Here is a 26,969-nt window from a genome sequence, read left to right as displayed (position 1 = left end):
AGTAGGGAGAGACGGGGCATGAGCGGGGGGTGTGGGGAAGGGGAGAGAGACACGGGCATGAGCAGGGGTGGGGGAGGGGAGAGACACACAGGGCATGAGCAGGTTTGTGTGGGAGGGGAGAGACACACGGGGCATGAGCGGGGGGTGGGGGGAAAGGAGGGAGACACGGTTTATAAGCGGGGGGTGGGGGGAAGGGGAGAGACATGGCACATTAGCGGGGGTGGGGGTTAACACAAGGGAGACACGGGGCATGAGCGGGGGTGGGGGTAACAGGGTAGACAGGGCATGGGTGGGGGGTAACACAAGGGAGACACGGGGCATGAGCGGGGGTGGGGGGTAACACAAGGGAGACACGGGGCATGAGCAGAGGGTGGGGGGGTAACACAAGGGAGACACGGGGCATGAGCAGAGGGTGGGGGGGTAACAAGGGAGACACGGGGCATGAGCGGGGGGTGGGGGGGTCACAGGGTAGACAGGGCATGGGTGGGGGGGTAACACAAGGGAGACACGGGGCATGAGCGGGGGGTAGGGGGTAACACAAGGGAGACACGGGTCATGAGCGGGGGGTAGGGGGTAACAGGGGAGACAGGTCATGAGCGGGGGATGGGGGGATGGAATAGACACACGAGGCATGAGCGGGGGGTGGGGGAAGGGGAGAGACACACGGGGCATGAGCGGGGAGTGGGGTGGAATGGGAGAGAGACACGGTTCATGAGCGGGGGTGGGGGGAACAGTAGGGAGACACGGGGTGTGAGCGGGGGAAGGGGGAGGAGACATGGGGCATGAGCGGGGGGTGGGTGGGAAGGGGAGAGACACACAGGGCATGAGCGGGGGTGGGGCAGAAGGGGAGAGACACGGGGCATTAGCGGGGGTGGGGGGAAAGGAGGGAGACACGGGGCATGAGCAGGGGTTGGGGGAAGGGGAGAGAACCACAGGGCATGAGTGAGCGGGGGGTGGGGGAAGGGGAGAGAGACACGGGGGCATGAGCGGGGGATGGAGGGAAGGGGAGAGACACACAGGGCATGAGCGAGGGGTGTGGGGAACAGTAGGGAGACACGGGGTATGAGCGGGGGGTGGGGGGAAGGGGAGAAACACACAGGGCATTAGCGGGGGTGGGGGGAAAGGAGGGAGACACGGGGCATGAGCGGGGGTTGAGGGGAAGGGGAGAGACACACGGGGCATGAGTGAGCGGGGGTTGGGGGAAGGGGAGAGAGACACGGGGGCATGAGCGGGGGATGGAGGGAAGGGGAGAGACACACTGGGCATGAGCGGGGGGTTGGGAGAAGGGGTGAGACACACGGGGCATGAGCGGGGGTTGAGGGGAAGGGGAGAGACACACGGGGCATGAGCGGGGGTGGGGGGAAGGGGAGAGAGACACGGGGCATGAGTGGGGGATGGGGAAAGGGGAGAGACACACGGGGCATGAGCGAGGGGTGTGGGGAACAGTAGGGAGACACGGGGTATGAGCGGGGGTGGGGGGGAAGGGGAGAAACACACGGGGCATGAGCGAGGGGGTGGGGGGAAGGGGTGAGACACACAGGGCATGAGCGGGGGGTAGGGGATTCTGGGGAGAGACACACGGGGCATGAGCGGGGGGTGGGGGGTAAGGGGTGAGACACAAGGGGCATGAGCGGGGTGTGGGGGAAGGGGAGAGACAAACAGGGCGTGAGCGGGGGTGGGGCGGAAGGGGAGAGACACATGAGCATGAGTGGGGGGTGGGGGGAACAGTAAGGAGACATGGGGCATGAGTGGAGGGTGGGGGGAAGGGAAGAGAGACACGGGGCATGAGCGGGGGGTGGGGGAACAGTAGGGAGACATGGGGTATGAGCGGGGGGTGGGGGAAGGGGAGAGACACAAGGGGCATGAGCGGGGGGTGGGGGAAGGGGAGAGACACACGGGGCATGAGCGGGGGGTGGGGGTGAAAGGAGGGAGGCACACAGGGCATGAGTGGGGGCTGGGGAGGAGGTGGGAGACACAGGACATGAGCGGGGGGAACGGGAAAGAGGAACAGAGCATGAGCGGGGTGTGGGAGGAACACACAGAGAATCAGCGAGGGGGGAAAATGGGAGACACAGGCCATGAGTGGGGGGTGGGGGGAACAAGAGAGAGACAGGAGGACCTGTGTCTCACCGCCTTTTCGTGGCCGACGCAGCCCACATCTACACTGTGCAGGCAGCAGATCCCGCTCCAATAAACAAAGATGGCGGGCGTCTCTGAAAATAGATGCACTGCATGCTTCACGGCAGCCAATAGAAAAGCACGTCAGATGTCCGTGGACATCACGCAAGCTGCTTGCCCAATCACCGTCCTGTCCGCAAAGCAAACAGGGAAGTGTGTCCGCGAAGCAAACACAGGTATCACACATTTTTTCTGACCTACTTTTTGGTCACTTAAAAAAAAAACTACTGGACGGATTTTCACCAAATTTGCAAAAGCACGCTTTCGGGACCAAGCCGCTGCTCCTGGTCCAAATTTGGTGAAAATCCATCCAGCGGTTTGGACTGTAGGCGCGAGCAACATGGGAAAAAAAAAGTTTTGGGACCCCCCCTATAACTTTGCTCTCCCCTGGACGAATCCTCACAAAACTTTGCAAAAAAAATTCAGAGTGGGCCATATACTTTTTTTTTCAAAGTTTGGTGAGGATTCATCCAGGGTGAGCGAAGTTATAAGCCGCTCAAAAAGTGCTCTTCCTATGGAAACACCAACTTAACCATAACTAAATGACCACTACCGTGGTCATGTAATATATATATATATATCAGTGAAAACACTTTGTTAAAGGAACGTTATGGTTAAGTTGCGCTACTAAAAACCTATCAAATTCAGTAAAAAAACTTTGTTAAAGGGACGTTATGGTTCAAAGTAAAACCGAAAAACACCTGAAATTCAGCAGTTATGGTAAGATAAGCAACCATAACTCGTGCCACCGTGCACTGCTAACACTAACACCCAGGACATCAAAGATGGCATCACAAATGTCATTGATGACATCACTGATGACATCACATGGCTGGCTCTCCCTTTTTTTCCTTTACTGACATATCTAAGCCACATAGTTTTCTTCAGTAACAGTCAGGAAGTAAAAATTGAAAAGATACTATATTTTTAGACTTAGGGTCAAGTCACATCATATGAAACATATATATATAGCGGAAGACACTGGCTTGAAAGAGAGCAATCCTTTCTGTGCATGAAGATAATCATTAGAGTTATCAGCACTTTCTCATAGTTGTATTTTTATTACTATACCTTCCCTGTATATGCTCATATTTGTATACATTGTACTCACACTCCTTTCCTTTGGGTGCAGTCACATCATGTGATCCACATACATATGGTAAGTAGCAGCTTTGAAACAGAGCAATAGTTTCTCTGCATAAAGACAATGTTAGGTTATGACTCTTTCTTCTACTACTGCTTTTTTGATTCCTTCACTGTCCCTGTATATACTCATATTTGTTTATGTTGTTGTCTCTTTGTGTTTTGTCTGTAATAATGATGTATTAAGTGGGTTTTATTATCTACTTATTACATGTTTCACAGTACGCAAAACTCTAATAAGAAAGCAGTTATCATTTCACTATTCAACATGGCAAGATTATGAATATGGCACCTTCATCATGTATGCTGCACACACTGCCTATGTTTCTGCATGAGTAGCTTAGTATACTGGATAGAACTTCATAATAGAATGCTATTTATATCAATGCATTGCTTAATGCACTAATTAGCTCATGATATTTATCCCAATGACCCTTGAGAGTTTATGGTCAGCATTATAAGAATCCCTTGTACAGAGTTTTCATGAAAAGTAAATGCACATGTGATGTCATCAGTGATGTCATCAATGAGATTTGTGATGTCATCTTTGATGTCCTGGGTGTTAGTGTTAGCAGTGCACGGTGGCACGAGTTATGGTTGCTTATCTTTCCATAACTGCCGAATTTCAGGGGTTTTTCAGTTTTACGTTGAACCATAACGTCCCTTTAACAAAGTTTTTTTACTGAATTTCATAGGTTTTTAGTAGCACAACTTAACCATAATATCCCTGACTTTAAATACATGTAACATAGAACATATTGAACCCCTAGCTAGTGATTTCGATGTCCGCAGACTACCGCCATGTCCGCGGACATATCGAAAATCTGAGTGTGGTGAATGTAAATTTAAATAGTGGGCCCCATTTCCCCTTTGAGGTTGGCTCTGAAAAGAGCCGTTTTTTTTTGGTTTTTTTGCAGATGCTTGACAGACACCTGTTATTTTTTTTTTCTTACTTTACTCCTAAAATCTTCACGTAACCTTCTCCAAAGCAACCCTTACATTCCAAAACAGCATGTCATTTCCCATAAAAGATAAAGAAATGCCATCTTCTTTAAAATAAACAGCATTACTGGAATCAATATTCTCATTATTACAGAAGAACATACCAGCTCTAAGCATGAAGGCACACATGCCTTGGTTGATTACATACCTAGCATTGTTTTGCTGAGGACAAATCGCCAAGGACCAATATGCCCTTATGCAGTACTAGCGGCTAGAAGCAACATACCAACCATTATCGTGGTCTAATGCCTCGTTGTTGGAGCAGCCTTCAGATTATCAGTGCGACCATTTGCTTCTTTTATCATAAACCAACAGCCTGTGTACCGCAAAGGAAAAGCGTGTGGCGCAAGATGAACTTTTGCTGATCGACAGCAAAGACAAATGCAAATCGCTGAATATTCTCTAAAGATTCTATGTGAAATAAATGTACTTTACCAAATGTACAATCTTGCTGTTTACTTTTAAACCACATTTTGATATTCCGAATTGTGGCGCACTGTGTTGTAAGCTGATCTAACACCATCTGTACCGCTAAGGAACAGCGCGTGGCTCAATATAAACTTTTGCGGATCGACAACAAAGACACATGCAAATCGCTGAATATTCTCTAAACATTTGATGTCAAATAAATGTAATTTACGAACTGTACAATCTTGCTGTTTGCTTTTAAATCACAGTTTCATATTCCGAATTGTGGCGCGCTGTGTTTCGAGATGATGTGTGTTGTTTTCCAGGTTCTGTGTAAAGTCGCGTAGGACTGGAGATGACTGAGCGCGTTTGGCTACGCACCCTGTAAAGTCACGGAGAGAGGCAGGGATTATGAATGCTTTTATAATGTCAGGCTTAGGGGCGGGACATATGATTTAGTGTTGCAAAAGCAGGTCAGCCAGGTCGATGGCGCAAGTAATAGGATTATCACATAATGTCGTCGCACAGCAGCCTGATTTATCGTTTCTTTAGTGGACAAAAAGTCGGGTAAGGCCCAAAGGAAATTGCAATGTCAACGGACATAAGGAGGGTTCTTAGAGCACTTTCAACCTGACAACGAACAATACGAACAGCGTTCTCAGAACACCCCCATTTTGTTTAATTGCAAACATTTTGGGACACCGCGAGTGTTCTTAGAACACTTTCAACTTGCCAGAGTACAATACGGACAGCCTCCTCAGGACACCCCCATTTTGTTTATGTACGAACATTTAAGGACACAGCGAGTGTTCTTAGCTCAATTTTAGCTTGCTTGCGAATAAAACGGACACATACTCCGTCCTCAGAACACCCCACCATTTAGTTTATTTACAAAATTTCAGAACAGCCATGTTGTCCGCAGACAAATTGAACACAACAAAAGCATCTAGCACATAAAAAAAACAGAACATTGAACCTATCTCATACTCCCCCACCCTCCCCAAACACTCTTACACACCAACACACTCCACTAAATACAATTTTTAATCCAAGTTTCACCGCGCTGTCCGCGGTCCTCCGCGAATGCAAGATGGCGGGCACCACAGAAAATCTGACGCGCTTCACGCACCACGCCGTCCAATCAGCGAACACGGCGCATGTCTGCGGATATCACGCAAGCCGCTCGGCCAATCAGGGCACTGTCCGCGGAGCGAACTGGGAAGTCCGTCCACGGAACGAACGAAGATATCACTAATTTTTTTGCCTTACATTTTGGTCATTTAAAAAAAAACTACTGGACGGATTTACACCAAATTTGCAAAAGCACGCTTTCAGGACCAAGCCCCCGCTCCTGCCGCAAATTTGCTATAAATCCGTCCAGCGGTTTGGGCTGTAGGCTGTCTATGGGAAAAAAACAAAAGTTGTGGGACCCCCCCTATAACTTTGCCCCCCTGGACCAAACCTCTCCAAACTTTGCAAACAAAATCGGAGTGGGCCATATACTTTTTCTGCAAAGTTTGGTGAGGATTCGTCCAGAGGGAGCGAAGTTATAAGCCACCCAAAAAAGTGCTCTTCCTATGGAAACATCAACTTAACCATAACTACCTGGACGCTACCGCATCCATGTAATATATATATATATATATTTATTCAGTGAAAAAACTTTGTTAAAGGGACGTTATGGTTAAGTTGCGCTACTAAAAACCTATGAAATTCAGTGAAAAACCTTTGTCAAAGGGACGTTATGGTTCCAAGTAAAACCGAAAAACCCTTGAAATTCGCCAGTTATGGTAAGCTAAGCAACCACAACTCGCGCCACCACCGGGCACTGCTCCGTGCACTGCTAAGACTAACACCCAGGGCATCAAAGATGACATCACAAATGTCATTGATGCATGAGCGGGGGGTGGGGGGAACACAAGGGAGACACGAGGCATGAGCAGGGATGGGGGAACAGGGCACATGGGGCATGAGCGGGGGTGGGGGAACAGGGCACACACGGGGCATGAGCGGGGATGGGGGAACAGGGTGCACACACGGGGCATGAGCGGGGGGTGGGGGGGAAGAGGAGAAACACACGGGGTGTGAGCGTGGGGTGGGGGGAAAGGAGGGAGACATGGGGAATGAGCAGGGGGTGGGGGGAAGGGGAGAGACACACGGGGCATGAGCAGGGGGTTGGGGGGAAGGGGAGAGAGACACTGGGCAAGAGCGGGGGTGGGGGGAAGGGGAGAGACACAGAGCATGAGCAGGGGGTGGGGGGAAGGGGAGAGAGACACGGGGCATGAGCGGGGGGTAGGGGGGAAGGGGAGAGACACACGGGGCATGAGCGGGGGATGGGGGGAAGGGGAGAGACACGAGGCGTGGGTGGGGGATGGGGGATGGGGAGGGGAGAGACACGGAGCATGAGCGAGGGGTAGGGGGGAGTGGAGAGACACACAGGGCATGAGCGGGGGGTGGGGGGAAAGGAGGGAGACACGGGGCATGAGCGGGGGGTGGGGGGAAAGGGGAGAGACACATGGGGCATGAGCAGGGGGTGGGGGGAAGGGGAGAGAGACACGGTGCATTTTCAGGAGTAGGGCGGAAGGGGAGAGAGACACGGGGCATGAGCGGGGGATGGGGGAAGGGGAGAGACACGAGGCGTGGGGGGGATGGGGGAGGGGAGAGACACGGAGCATGAGCGAGGGGTAGGGGGGAGTGGTGAGACACACAGGGCATGAGCGGGGGGTGGGGGGAAAGGAGGGAGACATGGGGCATGAGCAGGGGGTGGGGGGAAGGGGAGAGACACACGGGGCATGAGCGGGGGGTTGGGGGGAAGGGGAGAGAGACACTGGGCAAGAGCAGGGGTGGTGGGAAGGGGAGAGGCACGGGGCATTAGCGGGTGGTGGGGGGAAGGGGAGAGACACATGGTGCATGAGCGGGGGGTGGGGGAAGGGGAGAGACACACAGGGCATGAGTGGGGTCTGGGGGGAAAGGAGGGAGACACGGGGCATGAGCGGGGGGGAAAGGGAAGAGACACACAGGGCATGAGCGGGGGGTGGGCGGAAGGGGAGAGACACGGGGCATGAGCGGGGGGTGGGGGAGAAGGGGAGAGAGACACAGGGCATGAGCGGGGGTGAGGGGGAAGGGGTGAGTTACACGGGGCATGAGCGGGGTGTGGGGGGGAAGGGGGGAGACATGGGGCATGAGTGGGGGTTGGGGGGAAGGGGAGAGACACGGGCATTTAAGGGGAGAAACTCACAGGGCATGAGCAGGGGGTGGGGGGTAAGGAGGGAGACACGGGGGCATGAGCGGGGGTGGGGGGAAGGGGAGAGTCACGGGGCATGAGCGGGGGGCGGGGGGAAGGGGAGAAACTCACATGGCATGAGCAGGGGGTGGGGGGTAAGGAGGGAGACACGGGGCATGAGCGGGGGTGGGGGGAAGGGGAGAGACACACGGGGCATGAGCGGGGGGTGGGGGTGAAGGGGAGAGACACACGGGGCATGAGAGGGGAGTGGGGGGAAGGGGAGAGAGACACGGGGCATGAGTGGGAGGTGGGGGGAAGAGGATAGACACACGGGGATGAGCAGGGGGTGGAGGGGAAGGGGAAAGACACACGGTGCATGAGAGGGGGTTGGGGGGAAGGGGAGAGACACACGGGGCATGTGTGGGGGGTGGGGGAAGGGGAGAGACACATGGGGCATGAATGGGGGGTGGGGGGAAAGAAGGGAGACACGGGGCATGAGCGGGGGGTGGGGGTAAGGGGAGAGAAACATGGGGCATGAGCGGGGGGTGGGGGGAATGGGAGAGACACACGGGGCATGAGCAGGGGGTGGGGGGAAGGGGAGAGATACATGGGGCATGAGCGGGGGTGGGGGGAAGGGGAGAGAGACACGGGCCATGAGCCGGGGGTGGGGGGGAAGGGGAGAGAGACACGGGGCATGAGCGGGGGCAATGGGGGAAGGAGGGAGACAAGGGGCATGAGCGGGGGGTGGGGGGAAAGGGGAGAGCACATGGGGCATGAGCAGGGGGTGGGGGGAAGGGGAGAGAAACACGGGGCATGAGCAGGGGGTGGGTGGAAAGGGGAGAGAGACACGAGGCATGAGCGGGGTGTTGGTGGGAAGGGATGACACACAAAGGCATGAGCGGGGGGTGGGGGGAAGGGGAGAGACACACGTGGCATGAGCGGGGGGTGGGGGGGAAGGGGAGAGACACACGGGCATGAGCAGGGGGTGGGGGGAACAGTAGGGAGACACGGGTCATGAGTGGGGGGTGGGGGGAAGGGGAGAGACACACGAGGCATGAGCGGGGGTGGGGAAGGGGAGAGACACACGGGGCATGAGCGGGGAGTGGGAGAAGGGGAGAGAGAAACAGTTCATGAGCGGGGGGTTGGGGGAACAGTAGGGAGACACAGGGCATGAGCGGGGGATGGGTGAAGGGGAGAGACATGGGGCATGAGCGGGTGTGGGGGGTAAGGGGAGAGACACACGGGGAATGAGCGGGGGTGGGGGGAAAGGGGAGAGACACAGGGCATTAGCAGGGGTGGGGGGAAAGGAGGGAGACACAGGGCATGAGCGGGGGGAAGGGGAGAGACACATGGGGCATTAGCGGGGGGTGGTGGGGAAGGGGAGAGACACACGGGGCATGAGCGAGGGGTGTGGGGAACAGTAGGGAGACACAGGGTATGAGCGGGGGGTGGGGGGGAAGGGGAGAGACACACGGGGCATGAGTGGGGGGGTGGGGGGAAGGGGAGAGACACATGGGGCATGAGCGGGGGGTGGGGGTGAAAGGAGGGAGACACACGGGGTATGAGCGGGAGTGGGAGGAAGGGGAGAGAGACACAGGGCATGAGAGGGGGGTGAGCGGGAAGGGAAGAGACACATGGGGCATGAGCGGGGGTGCGGGGAACAGTAGGGGGACACAGGGCATGAGTGGGGGGTAGTGGGGAAGGAAGGAGACACAGGACATGAGCGGGGGTACGGGAAAGAGAAACAGAGCATGAGCGGGGGTGGGAGGAACACACAGAAAATCAGCGAGGGGGGAACATGGGAGACACAGGCCATGAGTGGGGGGTGGGGGGAACAAGAGAGAGACACAAGGACCTGTGCCTCACTGCCTTTTCGTGGCCGACGCAGCCCACATCTACACTGTGCAGGCAGCAGATCCCGCTCCGATAAACAAAGATGGCGGGCGTCTCTGAAATAGACGCACCGCACGCTTCACGGCAGCCAATAGAAAAGCACGTCAGATGTCTGCGGACATCACGCAAGCTGCTTGCCCAATCACCGTCCTGTCCGCGAAGCAAACAGGGAAGTGTGTCCGCGAAGCAAACACAGATATCCCAAATTTTTTCTGACCTACTTTTTGGTCACTTAAAAAAAACTACTGGACGGATTTTCACCACATTTGCAAAAGCACGCTTTCGGGACCAAGCCGCTGCTCCTGGTCCAAATTTGGTGAAAATCCACACAGCGGTTTGGGCTGTAGGCGCGAGCAACATTTTTTTCCCATTCAGTCTATGGGAAAAAAAAAGTTTTCGGACCCCCCCTATAACTTTGCTCCTCCAGACGAATCCTCACAAAACTTTGCAATAAAATTCAGAGTGGGCCATATACGTTTTTTGCAAAGTTTGGTGAGGATTCGTCCAGGGTGAGCGAAGTTATAAGCCGCTTAAAACGTGCTCTTCCTATGGAAACACCAACTTAACCATAACTACATGGCCACTACCGTGGCCATGTAATATATATATATATATATATATATATATATCAGTGAAAACACTTTGTTAAAAGGGACGTTATGGTTAAGTTGCGCTACTAAAAACCTATCAAAATCAGTAAAAAACTTTGTTAAAGGGACGTTATGGTTCAAAGTAAAACCGAAAAACACCTGAAATTCGGCAGTTATGGTAAGATAAGCAACCATAACTCTCGCCACCGTGCACTGCTAACACTAACACCCAGGACATCAAAGATGGCATCACAAATGTCATTGATTTGTCGAGTGAGCAGGCTCGACGTGGGAGGCATCATGGCTCGGGGCCATCAACATCAGGGGTGCAGGCATCGTCCGGAGGGCAGAACCCTGGAATGGGAGTGTCTTCCGCGTGGGAGCGGTTGGGCCAGCAGATAGGTGTGGAGCGGCAGCGGGCAGAGGAGGAATGGCTCACAATGGTCAGGGCGGAGAACTCCATGCGGAGGGTGCTGAGGCGGGCTGAGTGCCTCGAGGGCATTCGCAGGGAGTTGGAGCTGGACACTGAATTATCCCTGCGAGACCTCAGGCCAGGGAACATGCCCGCCTCCAAGCCATTGAACAGGAGTTCGATGATGCCCTGGCCCATGACAACAACCAGTGAGCCATCGGACTAGCCCGCTGCCCTTGTAAATAGTTATGTAGTTAGTGTTAGGTTTCCTTTGCTTTTTTATTTTTTTTGGACCTTTTGGACAATGGACCACATTTTTGTATGTAGTTTTTTTTTATTAGGTAGTATTATTTGAAAGGTTTCATTTCTTCTGTTGGGATCATGGATCTTGGATTGTTTATCTGTATATAGTTGACTGTTGGATTTTATTTTTTTATTTGGAATTTACACATGGAGCAATGGTTTTCGGTTTTGATTTTCCATTGGATTTACTTTTTTGAACTGTGACTTTGGACACCTTTCCTTTGGATTATGATTTGTGGTTTTACATTATTTTACGGACATGCTGCTTTTGGTTTTTAATTCCCATTGTCGTTTGTTTATTGTTGATTCCATTTATGTTGCTTTTAATACATTTTCTTCATCAAACTTCACTGAGACCCATTGTGTGTATGTGAGGGACATGTGTTCATTTACATACTTGCCATTGGGGTTGTATCATGTAATTGTCATTTCTAAGTGGGTGGATGCAATACTTGGGTGGGTGTTTGGCATGTGGAGGCAGCCCATAAGGGCCAGGGATCTAGATTGTGATGACGTGTTGGCTGGGGGACATGAGTCAGGGCATGGTGGAGGGTGCCCTGCACTGCTGGGGGGTGGGGTGCTGGGAGACATGTGTGGGGGCCTGGAGGAGTGTGCCCCTGGATGCTAGGGGGGTGCTGGGAGACATGTGTGGGGGCATGGTGGAGGGTGCCCTGCACTGCTGGGGGGTGGGGGTGCTGTGAGACATGAGTTGGACATGAGTGGGGCCCTGGTGGAGGGTGCCCTGGATGCTGGGGGGTGGAAGTGCAGGGGGACATGATTTGGACATGAGTGGGGGCCTGGTGGAGGGTGCCCCTGGATGCTGGGGGGTGGGGGTGCTGGGAGACATGTGTGGGGGCCTGGTGGAGGGTGCCCTACACTGCTGGGGGGTGGGTTTGCTGGGAGACATGTGTGGGAGCCTGGTGGAGTGTGCCCCTGGATGCTGGGGGGTGGGGTGCTGGGAGACATGTGTGTGGGCATGGTGGAGGGTGCCCTGCACTGCTGGGGGGTGGGGGTGCTGGGAGACATGGGTGGGGGCCTGGTGGAGGGTGCCCCTGGATGCTGGGGGGTGGGGGTGCTGGGAGACATGTGTGGGGGCCTGGTGGAGGGTGCCCTGCACTGCTGGCGGTGGGGGTGCTGGGAGACATGTGTGGGGGCCTGGTGGAGTGTGCCCCTGGATGCTGGGGGGTGGGGGTGCTGGGAGGCATGTGTGGGGGCATGGTGGAGGGCGCCCTGCACTGCTGGGGGGTGGGGGTGCTGGGAGACATGAGTGGGGGCCTGGTGGGGGTGCCCCTGACTGCTGGGGGGTGTGGGTGCAGGGGGACATGAGTTGGACATGAGTGGGGGCCTGGTGGAGGGTGGCCCTGGATGCTGGTGGGTGGGGGTGCTGGGAGACATGTGTGGGGGCCTGGTGGAGTGTGCCCCTGGATGCTGGGGGGTGGGAGTGCTGGGAGACATGTGTGGGGGCATGGTGGAGGGTGCCCTGCACTGCTGGGAGGTGGGGGTGCTGGGAGACATGAGTGGGGGCCTGGTGGAGGGTGCCCCACAGTGCTGGGGGGTGGGGGTGAGGGGGACATGAGTTGGACATGAGTGGGGGCCTGGTGGAGGGTGCCCCTGGATGCTGGGGGGTGGGGGTGCTGGGAGACATGTGTGGGGGCCTGGTGGAGGGTGCCCTGCACTGATGGGGGGTGGGGGTGCTGGGAGACATGTGTGGGGGCCTGATGGAGTGTGCCCCTGGATGCTGGGGGGTGGTGGTGCTGGGAGACATGTGTGGGGGCATGGTGGAGGGTGCCCTGCACTGCTGGGGGGTGGGGGTGCTGGGAGACATGAGTGGGTGCCTGGTAGAGGGTGCCCTGCACTGCTGGAGGGTGGGGGTGCAGGGGGACATGAGTTGGACATGAGTGGGGGCCTGGTGGAGGGTGCCCCTGGATGCTGTGGGGTGGGTGTGCAGGGAGACATGTGTGGGGGCCTGGTTGAGGGTGCCCCTGAATGCTGGGGGGTGGGGGTGCTGGGAGACATGCGTTGTTGATCAGTAGTGCAAGGTGGCATGTGGCTTGGCTGGGGGGCATGCCCATGGTGGATGGGCTGCCTGCGGGACATGAGCAGGGGTGCAGGGTAGTCCCCTGTGGTGTGGGCTGCCTGCAGTGGCCGTGGAGGGTGTAGAGAGAACACCTGGGAGGACCCACACGGCCAATTCACGTGTAGTACTCCCGCGCACCCCTGAAATACACGTACCCTGCTGAATTTGCATGTGAGACTTCCCGCGCACTCCTGGAACACACGTACCCAGGACAATCGCGTGTGGAACTTCCCGCGCACCCCTGAAATACACGTACCCTGCTGAATTTGCATGTGAAACTTCACGTGCACCCCTGAAATACACGTGCCCTGATGGAATCGCGCGTGAAACTTCCCGCGCACACCTGAAATACACGTACCCTGCTGAATTTGCGTGTGAAACTTCCCGTGCACCCCTGGAATACACGTACCCAGGACAATCGCGTGTGGAACTTCCCGCACACCCCTGAAATACACGTACCCTGCTGAATTTGCGTGTGAAATTTCACACGCACCCCTGAAATACACGTGCCCTGATGGAATCGCGTGTGAAACTTCCCGCGTACCCCTGAAATACACGTACCCTGCTGAATTTGCGTGTGAAACTTCCCGCGCACCCCTGGAATACATGGACCCAGGACAATCGCGTGTGGAACTTCCCGCGCACCCCTGAAATACACATACCCTGCTGAATTCGCGTGTGGAACATCCCACGCACCCCTGAAATACACGTGCCCTGATGGAATCGCGTGTGAAACTTCACGCACACCCCTGAAATACACGTACCCTGCTGAATTCACGTGTGAAACTTCACGCGCACCCCTGGAACACACGTACCCAGGACAATCGCGTGTGGAACTTCCCACGCACCCCTGAAATGCACGTACCATGCTGAATTTGCGTGTAAAACTTCCCGCGCACCCCTGGAATACACGTACCCAGGACAATCGCGTGTGGAACTTCCCGCGCACCCCTGAAATATACGTATCCTGCTGTATTTGCGTGTGAAACTTCCTGCGCACCCCTGAAATACACGTGCCCTGATGGAATCGCGTGTGAAACTTCACGCGACACCCTGAAATACACGTACCCAGGACAATCGTGTGTGAAAATTCCCGCGAACCCCTGAAATACACGTTCCCCGCTTGCTGTTTGGCAGCCCTGTGAACTGGTACAAGGTTAGCGCAGACATTTGCGATGAATTGGGGATTTTGATGGCTTTTCCTTGCGCGAGGGCGTTTTTGGGGGCGTAACTGGCGCTGCTGCAGGGTCGCTGCGCCACTCTGCGCCACGGCTGGTTTTGGAGGCTAAAATCCATGAATACGCTGTGCGATGAAATGGATTTTATCGCACGCGGCTGGCGCAGTGTATCGCACGGGGACACTGTGTGAAAGCGCGTGTGCCACTTTTGTGCGAAATTCTATGAATTACCCTGCAGGTATTTGTTTGGATATTGTAACATTTTGTAGCAGTTAGATACCAGTAGGTGTATTCTAATTGTTTATTTTTTTATATAATTTTGTGGTATTGCTTCATCTATTTAGATATTTCTAAATTTTGGGACAGTTAGATACCAATTGGCGTTTTCTAACTGTCTATTTTTTGCTCTATTTGAGTGGTATTAATTTATCTGATTAGTTGTTGTTGCATCTTTGGGCAGTTGGATAGCTTTTGGAATATTGTGACAGTTTATATTTTTTTACTAGAAGTGTACTTTAGGTTTAAGTACAGTTTAGTTATCAATTTTTTGTTTTAAGAACGTTAAATTAGCGTTTGTAAGATTTGCTGGTAATCTCTGCTTTACAGTAATGGTACTATCATTACATTCAAACCATCCACATTTCTTTTTTATATATGCAGTGTAGTGCCCTGAGTTGGTTGTGGCTACTGCGTGGTAGATTATACCTATTGTTGTGAAGGTTTTCCTACCAAGTGATATTTGACCATGTGTGAATCAGGTCAGCTTGGAGTTCTTTTTGGTACCATATGCATTGTAACGTAGAAGCATTAGTATTACGTATTTACTATGTGTTTGTATTACTAACGTGGAGCGATTATCTGAATTGCAGGTCGAACATAATCTACCGTGGTTTGCATTTTATACAAGTTGCTGAAATGGAACGGATTCACAATTAGGTATTGATATATACATAAAGCGCTCATTGGGGATTTGTTCTTGTGTCACATTGTTGCAGAGAGTACATGTATGTTTCCACATGTATGAAATCTGGATGATTTAATTTATAGGTATGTTTTTGTTTTCCAGTACTAATAGTAAGTACATTTGAAATTCTTGTGGATCTTCCTGTGAGTTCATAGTGAATTTCACCATTCCAGCACAGTAGTCCAATTGTTGTCTTATTCCATAAACACTATACGTGTTGTCAGGATTGTTTGCTGCATTTCTGTGAAGTACTAACATTTGCAAACACAATGGGTCTGTACTGTGTAAGTAAATGTTCTCAACAATTGGTGGTAATTGAAATAGAATATTCATTGCTACATTTGCGTAGCAACTTACACCAACTATATTTGAGAGTTTAGTTTGCAAAGGTAGCGGGCGCCCCTCTCTCGACAGAACAAGGCCTGATAACCTGTTCAGTGGTTATTAACCACTTGAGAGTTCGCAGCCACTGCTTTTACTCACTGTGCCTTTCACAGATGGGAAATATCCATTTGCATATCAGTCTTTGTCCTGCCCAGGGGCAGTCCAGCACCGAAATGCAATGGCAACTCCAACCTGAACGAGAGTACCACCAGCAACCCCATACACGTGTTTCACCCTTGTTGGGGATCATCAGTGAGGTGAAGCTGATGCCTCTCTAAGCACAGTGAGAGGGAGACCACGTCTGGTTGCCCCCAGGAGACCTAGGGTTACCAATCCCAGGTTCCTTAAATTTAGTTTGCAAAGGTAGCGGGCGCCCCTCTCTCGACAGAACAAGGCCTGATAACCTGTTCAGTGGTTATTAACCACTTGAGAGTTCGCAGCCACTGCTTTTACTCACTGTGCCTTTCACAGATGGGAAATATCCATTTGCATATCAGTCTTTGTCCTGCCCAGGGGCAGTCCAGCACCGAAATGCAATGGCAACTCCAACCTGAACGAGAGTACCACCAGCAACCCCATACACGTGTTTCACCCTTGTTGGGGATCATCAGTGAGGTGAAGCTGATGCCTCTCTAAGCACAGTGAGAGGGAGACCACGTCTGGTTGCCCCCAGGAGACCTAGGGTTACCAATCCCAGGTTCCTTAAATTTAGTTTGCAAAGGTAGCGGGCGCCCCTCTCTCGACAGAACAAGGCCTGATAACCTGTTCAGTGGTTATTAACCACTTGAGAGTTCGCAGCCACTGCTTTTACTCACTGTGCCTTTCACAGATGGGAAATATCCATTTGCATATCAGTCTTTGTCCTGCCCAGGGGCAGTCCAGCACCGAAATGCAATGGCAACTCCAACCTGAACGAGAGTACCACCAGCAACCCCATACACGTGTTTCACCCTTGTTGGGGATCATCAGTGAGGTGAAGCTGATGCCTCTCTAAGCACAGTGAGAGGGAGACCACGTCTGGTTGCCCCCAGGAGACCTAGGGTTACCAATCCCAGGTTCCTTAAATTTAGTTTGCAAAGGTAGCGGGCGCCCCTCTCTCGACAGAACAAGGCCTGATAACCTGTTCAGTGGTTATTAACCACTTGAGAGTTCGCAGCCACTGCTTTTACTCACTGTGCCTTTCACAGATGGGAAATATCCATTTGCATATCAGTCTTTGTCCTGCCCAGGGGCAGTCCAGCACCGAAATGCAATGGCAACTCCAACCTGAACGAGAGTACCACCAGCAACCCCATACACGTGTTTCACCCTTGTTGGGGATCATCAGTGAGGTGAAGCTGATGCCTCTCTAAGCACAGTGAGAGGGAGACCACGTCTGGTTGCCCCCAGGAGACCTAGGGTTACCAATCCCAGGTTCCTTAAATTTAGTTTGCAAAGGTAGCGGGCGCCCCTCTCTCGACAGAACAAGGCCTGATAACCTGTTCAGTGGTTATTAACCACTTGAGAGTTCGCAGCCACTGCTTTTACTCACTGTGCCTTTCACAGATGGGAAATATCCATTTGCATATCAGTCTTTGTCCTGCCCAGGGGCAGTCCAGCACGGAAATGCAATGGCAACTCCAACCTGAACGAGAGTACCACCAGCAACCCCATACACGTGTTTCACCCTTGTTGGGGATCATCAGTGAGGTGAAGCTGATGCCTCTCTAAGCACAGTGAGAGGGAGACCACGTCTGGTTGCCCCCAGGAGACCTAGGGTTACCAATCCCAGGTTCCTTAAATTTAGTTTGCAAAGGTAGCGGGCACCCCTCTCTCGACAGAACAAGGCCTGATAACCTGTTCAGTGGTTATTAACCACTTGAGAGTTCGCAGCCACTGCTTTTACTCACTGTGCCTTTCACAGATGGGAAATATCCATTTGCATATCAGTCTTTGTCCTGCCCAGGGGCAGTCCAGCACCGAAATGCAATGGCAACTCCAACCTGAACGAGAGTACCACCAGCAACCCCATACACGTGTTTCACCCTTGTTGGGGATCATCAGTGAGGTGAAGCTGATGCCTCTCTAAGCACAGTGAGAGGGAGACCACGTCTGGTTGCCCCCAGGAGACCTAGGGTTACCAATCCCAGGTTCCTTAAATTTAGTTTGCAAAGGTAGCGGGCGCCCCTCTCTCGACAGAACAAGGCCTGATAACCTGTTCAGTGGTTATTAACCACTTGAGAGTTCGCAGCCACTGCTTTTACTCACTGTGCCTTTCACAGATGGGAAATATCCATTTGCATATCAGTCTTTGTCCTGCCCAGGGGCAGTCCAGCACCGAAATGCAATGGCAACTCCAACCTGAACGAGAGTACCACCAGCAACCCCATACACGTGTTTCACCCTTGTTGGGGATCATCAGTGAGGTGAAGCTGATGCCTCTCTAAGCACAGTGAGAGGGAGACCACGTCTGGTTGCCCCCAGGAGACCTAGGGTTACCAATCCCAGGTTCCTTAAATTTAGTTTGCAAAGGTAGCGGGCGCCCCTCTCTCGACAGAACAAGGCCTGATAACCTGTTCAGTGGTTATTAACCACTTGAGAGTTCGCAGCCACTGCTTTTACTCACTGTGCCTTTCACAGATGGGAAATATCCATTTGCATATCAGTCTTTGTCCTGCCCAGGGGCAGTCCAGCACCGAAATGCAATGGCAACTCCAACCTGAACGAGAGTACCACCAGCAACCCCATACACGTGTTTCACCCTTGTTGGGGATCATCAGTGAGGTGAAGCTGATGCCTCTCTAAGCACAGTGAGAGGGAGACCACGTCTGGTTGCCCCCAGGAGACCTAGGGTTACCAATCCCAGGTTCCTTAAATTTAGTTTGCAAAGGTAGCGGGCGCCCCTCTCTCGACAGAACAAGGCCTGATAACCTGTTCAGTGGTTATTAACCACTTGAGAGTTCGCAGCCACTGCTTTTACTCACTGTGCCTTTCACAGATGGGAAATATCCATTTGCATATCAGTCTTTGTCCTGCCCAGGGGCAGTCCAGCACCGAAATGCAATGGCAACTCCAACCTGAACGAGAGTACCACCAGCAACCCCATACACGTGTTTCACCCTTGTTGGGGAACATCAGTGAGGTGAAGCTGATGCCTCTCTAAGCACAGTGAGAGGGAGACCACGTCTGGTTGCCCCCAGGAGACCTAGGGTTACCAATCCCAGGTTCCTTAAATTTAGTTTGCAAAGGTAGCGGGCGCCCCTCTCTCGACAGAACAAGGCCTGATAACCTGTTCAGTGGTTATTAACCACTTGAGAGTTCGCAGCCACTGCTTTTACTCACTGTGCCTTTCACAGATGGGAAATATCCATTTGCATATCAGTCTTTGTCCTGCCCAGGGGCAGTCCAGCACCGAAATGCAATGGCAACTCCAACCTGAACGAGAGTACCACCAGCAACCCCATACACGTGTTTCACCCTTGTTGGGGATCATCAGTGAGGTGAAGCTGATGCCTCTCTAAGCACAGTGAGAGGGAGACCACGTCTGGTTGCCCCCAGGAGACCTAGGGTTACCAATCCCAGGTTCCTTAAATTTAGTTTGCAAAGGTAGCGGGCGCCCCTCTCTCGACAGAACAAGGCCTGATAACCTGTTCAGTGGTTATTAACCACTTGAGAGTTCGCAGCCACTGCTTTTACTCACTGTGCCTTTCACAGATGGGAAATATCCATTTGTATATCAGTCTTTGTCCTGCCCAGGGGCAGTCCAGCACCGAAATGCAATGGCAACTCCAACCTGAACGAGAGTACCACCAGCAACCCCATACACGTGTTTCACCCTTGTTGGGGATCATCAGTGAGGTGAAGCTGATGCCTCTCTAAGCACAGTGAGAGGGAGACCACGTCTGGTTGCCCCCAGGAGACCTAGGGTTACCAATCCCAGGTTCCTTAAATTTAGTTTGCAAAGGTAGCGGGCGCCCCTCTCTCGACAGAACAAGGCCTGATAACCTGTTCAGTGGTTATAAACCACTTGAGAGTTCGCAGCCACTGCTTTTACTCACTGTGCCTTTCACAGATGGGAAATATCCATTTGCATATCAGTCTTTGTCCTGCCCAGGGGCAGTCCAGCACCGAAATGCAATGGCAACTCCAACCTGAACGAGAGTACCACCAGCAACCCCATACACGTGTTTCACCCTTGTTGGGGATCATCAGTGAGGTGAAGCTGATGCCTCTCTAAGCACAGTGAGAGGGAGACCACGTCTGGTTGCCCCCAGGAGACCTAGGGTTACCAATCCCAGGTTCCTTAAATTTAGTTTGCAAAGGTAGCGGGCGCCCCTCTCTCGACAGAACAAGGCCTGATAACCTGTTCAGTGGTTATTAACCACTTGAGAGTTCGCAGCCACTGCTTTTACTCACTGTGCCTTTCACAGATGGGAAATATCCATTTGCATATCAGTCTTTGTCCTGCCCAGGGGCAGTCCAGCACCGAAATGCAATGGCAACTCCAACCTGAACGAGAGTACCACCAGCAACCCCATACACGTGTTTCACCCTTGTTGGGGATCATCAGTGAGGTGAAGCTGATGCCTCTCTAAGCACAGTGAGAGGGAGACCACGTCTGGTTGCCCCCAGGAGACCTAGGGTTACCAATCCCAGGTTCCTTAAATTTAGTTTGCAAAGGTAGCGGGCGCCCCTCTCTCGACAGAACAAGGCCTGATAACCTGTTCAGTGGTTATTAACCACTTGAGAGTTCGCAGCCACTGCTTTTACTCACTGTGCCTTTCACAGATGGGAAATATCCATTTGCATATCAGTCTTTGTCCTGCCCAGGGGCAGTCCAGCACCGAAATGCAATGGCAACTCCAACCTGAACGAGAGTACCACCAGCAACCCCATACACGTGTTTCACCCTTGTTGGGGATCATCAGTGAGGTGAAGCTGATGCCTCTCTAAGCACAGTGAGAGGGAGACCACGTCTGGTTGCCCCCAGGAGACCTAGGGTTACCAATCCCAGGTTCCTTAAATTTAGTTTGCAAAGGTAGCGGGCGCCCCTCTCTCGACAGAACAAGGCCTGATAACCTGTTCAGTGGTTATTAACCACTTGAGAGTTCGCAGCCACTGCTTTTACTCACTGTGCCTTTCACAGATGGGAAATATCCATTTGCATATCAGTCTTTGTCCTGCCCAGGGGAAGTCCAGCACCGAAATGCAATGGCAACTCCAACCTGAACGAGAGTACCACCAGCAACCCCATACACGTGTTTCACCCTTGTTGGGGATCATCAGTGAGGTGAAGCTGATGCCTCTCTAAGCACAGTGAGAGGGAGACCACGTCTGGTTGCCCCCAGGAGACCTAGGGTTACCAATCCCAGGTTCCTTAAATTTAGTTTGCAAAGGTAGCGGGCGCCCCTCTCTCGACAGAACAAGGCCTGATAACCTGTTCAGTGGTTATTAACCACTTGAGAGTTCGCAGCCACTGCTTTTACTCACTGTGCCTTTCACAGATGGGAAATATCCATTTGCATATCAGTCTTTGTCCTGCCCAGGGGCAGTCCAGCACCGAAATGGAATGGCAACTCCAACCTGAACGAGAGTACCACCAGCAACCCCATACACGTGTTTCACCCTTGTTGGGGATCATCAGTGAGGTGAAGCTGATGCCTCTCTAAGCACAGTGAGAGGGAGACCACGTCTGGTTGCCCCCAGGAGACCTAGGGTTACCAATCCCAGGTTCCTTAAATTTAGTTTGCAAAGGTAGCGGGCGCCCCTCTCTCGACAGAACAAGGCCTGATAACCTGTTCAGTGGTTATTAACCACTTGAGAGTTCGCAGCCACTGCTTTTACTCACTGTGCCTTTCACAGATGGGAAATATCCATTTGCATATCAGTCTTTGTCCTGCCCAGGGGCAGTCCAGCACCGAAATGCAATGGCAACTCCAACCTGAACGAGAGTACCACCAGCAACCCCATACACGTGTTTCACCCTTGTTGGGGATCATCAGTGAGGTGAAGCTGATGCCTCTCTAAGCACAGTTAGAGGGAGACCACGTCTGGTTCACCTCACTGATGATCCCCAACAAGGGTGAAACACGTGTATGGGGTTGCTGGTGGTACTCTCGTTCAGGTTGGAGTTGCCATTGCATTTCGGTGCTGGACTGCCCCTGGGCAGGACAAAGACTGATATGCAAATGGATATTTCCCATCTGTGAAAGGCACAGTGAGTAAAAGCAGTGGCTGCGAACTCTCAAGTGGTTAATAACCACTGAACAGGTTATCAGGCCTTGTTCTGTCGAGAGAGGGGCGCCCGCTACCTTTGCAAACTAAATTTAAGGAACCTGGGATTGGTAACCCTAGGTCTCCTGGGGGCAACCAGACGTGGTCTCCCTCTCACTGTGCTTAGAGAGGCATCAGCTTCACCTCACTGATGATCCCCTTGGAATTGCCATTGTATTTCGGTGCTGGACTGCCCCTGGGCAGGACAAAGACTGATATGCAAATGGATATTTCCCATCTGTGAAAGGCACAGTGAGTAAAAGCAGTGGCTGCGAACTCTCAAGTGGTTAATAACCACCGAACAGGTTATCATGTCTGTTCTTGCGAGAGAGGGGCGCCCGCTACCTTTGTTAAAATATTTGAGAGTTTAAATGGACCAGGTAGTTCTGTATCTGACTGCTTTTTTTGGAGTGTGTCTTCCTTCTTTGAAGAAGTACCTGGTTTACTTTCCCTAACTGATTCTTTTTTGCTTGTGGCACTTGATGAAGTATTACTTACTTTTACTCTCTTTGGAGGATTTGCAGTGACATCCTGTTGCTTTTCTGTTTGATTTATTTTTCTTTTATAATGTTTTACTTTTTGTGGAACAGAATATGTGTTTAGATGGGGAGTGTATAGTGAACGAAGTCTATTGTATTCTAAAATGCAAGGAATATGAGCGTTTATTTTACTTGCATCAAAGTTGATTAGAAATAGACCCTCAAGTGTACGTAAGCGTGACAGTGCTACGTAGCTCATGCCTTCTTTAAAGACTGTGTTACCAATGTCTATCATTGCTCTGTCTATGGTAAGACCTTGTGATTTATGAATGGTGACTGCGTATGCAAGTTAGAGAAAATTGTTCTCTGTGTACATACATGTCTTTGAAGAGAAGGAATCGAGCTGTTGAGCGTCCTATTCTTTTTACTTCTGAAAGTTTGTCAAAGAGAATATTGACAAACTGAATTTTGTTGTCACGTGGGTATGTTTGAAAGCCAACAACTGTACCCAGTGCTCCATTAACTAGTCCTTGGTCCACGTCAAGGTTACGTTTCAGCATTACTCTGCAATTTAAGGATAATTTTAATATCTTTTCCAAGCCTGCTGTGTTTGAGATTGATTTTTCTAAACTATTTAGTCTTGTTGTGGCTTGGTCACACATAGGTAGTGTCATGCCATGTACATCTAGTTTGTCTGTGGCGTTAATTTCCATTATTGGTTGCATTTCTTTACTTAACATTATTTCATTGAATTTGAAACAGCTTGCAAGAGTTGGCATTAAGGCCATACAATTGACATTTTTGTGGGCTAATTGTTCCATAACATCTGTAGCACATGCATTATCACCATGTGCATCCACGGCGACCTGTGCTGCTTCCTGCCCCTGCCCCTGGACTGCACCACTTGCACCAGCAGGGATGCCCCCACCAGGCCCCATGTGCGGCTCAGTAGCGGCCTCCTCCTCCTCTGTGGAAACCACCAACCTGGATGGCTCCACCCCGTCTTCCGCCGTTGTAAGCACCTGTGGGGGCTCACCCACCCCTTCCGCTGCAGCCATGGGGGCATTTCCCGCCGCTTTGCTCCACAGCGCCGTCTCCGCCCTCTTCTTCACTTTGCGCTGTGTAGAGGGAGACATAGAACACAAGCATCAGAGTACTGTACAATGGTCCCCTAGACAGGAAGCAATAGCAGATGAGTGGCACTGTCAAAGATCCCTTCCATCATGTCCCTCCACAACACATGGGTCAGTGCAGGCAAAACACATGCAGTAACAGGCATGGCGCATGCTATGGACATTAGCAAACATGTCCAAGGGACTCTTTAAACATACAATGTTGTTTTTGAACTCACATGCATCATGGGTCATGCCTATCACATGCACACACTTCACCGTACTTTCATCCATCTGGACTCCTACACCCCAGACACAGTGGATGCAAGAATAACTAGGCTGCATCAGTGATTCTGAACATTGTCACAGACATGTGTCATGCATCCATGGCATTCACAAGTCACAGACACGCAGGTCAGACACACAGACATGGACACCATACATGTACATGGCATCAGCACCACCCATGTCCAGGAACAGAGACTGGCATGCTCTCATGTGTCCATTCCGCATAGGGCTCCCCATGTTGCATTTAAACACATACACCAACCGTGTGCTTCACACATTACTGGTCTCACATGCATGACCATGATGTCCCTGCACACACACACGCGTACATGGCCTATGTCACACATACAGGCAAGTATCAGACAACCAGCACACTGCAACATGCCCTGTCTCACACAGCAATGCTTGGCCACTTACCGCTCGAGTCCAGATGGGTCTGCCTCTCAAGGACCTGGACGTGGAGCGCTGGGAATATGCGTTCCAGGACCCTCATCTCTTCTTCCGACAAGTGGCCCCGGCGCTGCTTAGCATCTGCTGCCTTCAAGAGGCGCCGGGCCTTGTTGAGGGTCCTGGACCTGAAGTCCTCCCAGTGCTTCTTGACATGATGGAATAGTCGGACTGCCACCCCCTCCGCGTTGATGGCAGTCACGATGTCCGTCCAGATCCTGTCTCGTCCTTCCTTGCCGGCGCGTGATGATCCGAAGAGGGCATCATAATGCCCCAGGACAAGCTCCAGCAGGACATCAACTTCCTTCTGACTGAAGCTGATGGCCCTCTGCCCCTCTGGCTGGGGGTCGCCAGTGGTCTCGGATGGTCTTTGCCCCGACATGGTGACCCCCGAGGCAGGCGTGGGTGGGCAACTGGGTCCTGGGGCTGGGCTGTGGAGTGATGGTATTCCAGTCGGGAGTCTTCTGTTCCAGCAGGGGTGGACAAAGCAACTGGACCCCTGCAGATGGCGGATGTGTTGCACCAAATGGCAGGTCTCGGTGGCAGCAAGCAGGCAGGCAGGCAGGCAGCAGCAGATGGCTCGTGGGAGGCTGCTCGTGGCTCTGGGGGGCAGTAATTCGTCCTTTTGGGCAGGAGCGTGGTCTTCCGTGTGCTTACGCGTGGCCAGCTTGATACGGAGTGATTTGGCACGTGAAAATTCTGCACGTCGGCGTGTAATTCGAGGAAAGGCCCTTAGCACGTAAGCGCATCAGCACGCATACGCGATTCCATGGGACCAAATGCCCTTAGCGCGTAAGCGCGTCTGTGACGTATCACGCACGGGCGTTGCCCTGGCAGGGCTTGAAGATCCCACGTGGATTTCCATTGCTCAGTACATGCTTTTCGTGGGGTACGGTGCGTGTGTTCTGCAGGCGTTGGGGTTCATACGCTATTACTTCACAGCGGGTGGGTGTTGGCTACGCGTTCTTCTACACGCAAGGCAGACGGTGAGTGGTACCCTGCTCCCCAAGGCCCGATCGCGTGTTAAACAACCCGTGAGCCCCTGAAATACACATACCACGCTCCCCCATGCCCGATCGCGTGTTAAACTTTCTGCGCCCCCACGAAATAAACGCACACGCTATTATTCACACAGCGTATTTCCGTGTTTGTCGCGTACCCCTTTGCACATCATTTAGGGGTGCGTGGGAAGTTTCACATGTGAATTCAGCAGGGTACGTGTATTTCAGGTGTTCCGGGGAGTACTACACGTGAATTGGCCGTGTGGGTCCTCCAAGGTGTTCCCTCTATACCCTCCATGGCCCCTGCAGGCAGCCCACACCACAGGGGACTACCCTGCACCCCTGCTCATGTCCCGCAGGCAGACCATCCACCATGGGCATGCCCTCCAGCCAAGCCACATGTCACCCTGTACTACTGATCAACAACGCATGTCTCCCAGCACCCCCACCCCCCAGCACTGTGGGACACCTGCCAGCAGGCCCCCACTCATGTCCCCCTGCACCACCACCCCCCAGCATCCAGGGGCACCCTCCACCATGCCCCCACTCATGTCTCCCTGCACACCCACCCCCCAGCATCCAGGGGCACCCTCCTCCAGGCCCCCACTGTTAGGCGGAAACCTGTGCAGTTCCCTCTGGGACCACTGCAAAAGATTTAGGACTACAGGTGTTTGGCAGTAAACCCACTCGGTAGCAGTCTGTACCACACAGATTCACTTGGTAGCTGTGGCTGAGCAGTCAGACTTCCCTCAAGAAGAGTTAGGCAGTATGTGGAGTATACAAAATAGGGCAATTTACACAGTAGAACAATCAAACACGGAACAGAGCTTCAGTGTAAAGATAAATAGTTATTTATTTATAAAAACACATCTATGAAAAACACACTGGCACTAATACGGCAAACAACTTCAATTACAATTACTATAAGTAAATCAATCCCCCTAACAATAGTTCGACAAGTCTAGGTTCAACGGCACCACTTATTTGCAGACAGAGGTGAATGCTTTAACCTAGATGGCACTCTAGTATTCGTTAGGGCGGGAGAGAAAAGGCAGGGTATGAAATCAACTCGGTACCAACACTTTTACGAAAAAATGCAAGGCAAGTAAGGCAGGGTCTACTGTAGATTGCAAAGTTCAGAGGCCAGGCCCACTCGGAGAGAGGCAAGGCGATATGTCCCAAAAAGTATCACAGTGGAAATGCACTTTGAGTCTTTGGCGCAAATTGTTATCGAAAGATTGGACCAGTTCAGAACAGAAAGTTAAGAAGGCTTGGAGGCGACCCAATGGAGAGGCGAGGATTAAGACACCTCACGCTAACCGACACAAGGGAAGCCAGGCGGACACGGTACCTCGTATGTGGAGAGAAAGCTCCGGCGGGAGAAGTTGTTCCTGGTGGTGGATGCAAGTCGGGGCTTTGCCAAGAGAAGAGATGATCTCGTCATCAAAGGAAATTTGAAGATCGTTGCACCACCAGGGAAGAGACCAGCCGCGGAGTGCTCCGTCACAAGGCACCACCTTTTGGTCGCGGTACGGGTTAGTGGCTATCCAGTTGCCGGGGTGCTCAGCACGGGCAATTCAACCACTACGCCCTGGAAGCGAAGAAAAAACAAAGGGGACTGGTTGTTCCCGCCAG

The sequence above is a fragment of the Ambystoma mexicanum genome, chromosome 1q, assembly GCF_040938575.1.
Source record: "Ambystoma mexicanum isolate Mex_15411 chromosome 1q, UKY_AmexF1_1, whole genome shotgun sequence".
Lineage (NCBI taxonomy): Eukaryota > Metazoa > Chordata > Amphibia > Caudata > Ambystomatidae > Ambystoma > Ambystoma mexicanum.
Note: the sequence above shows the minus strand (reverse complement) of the source record.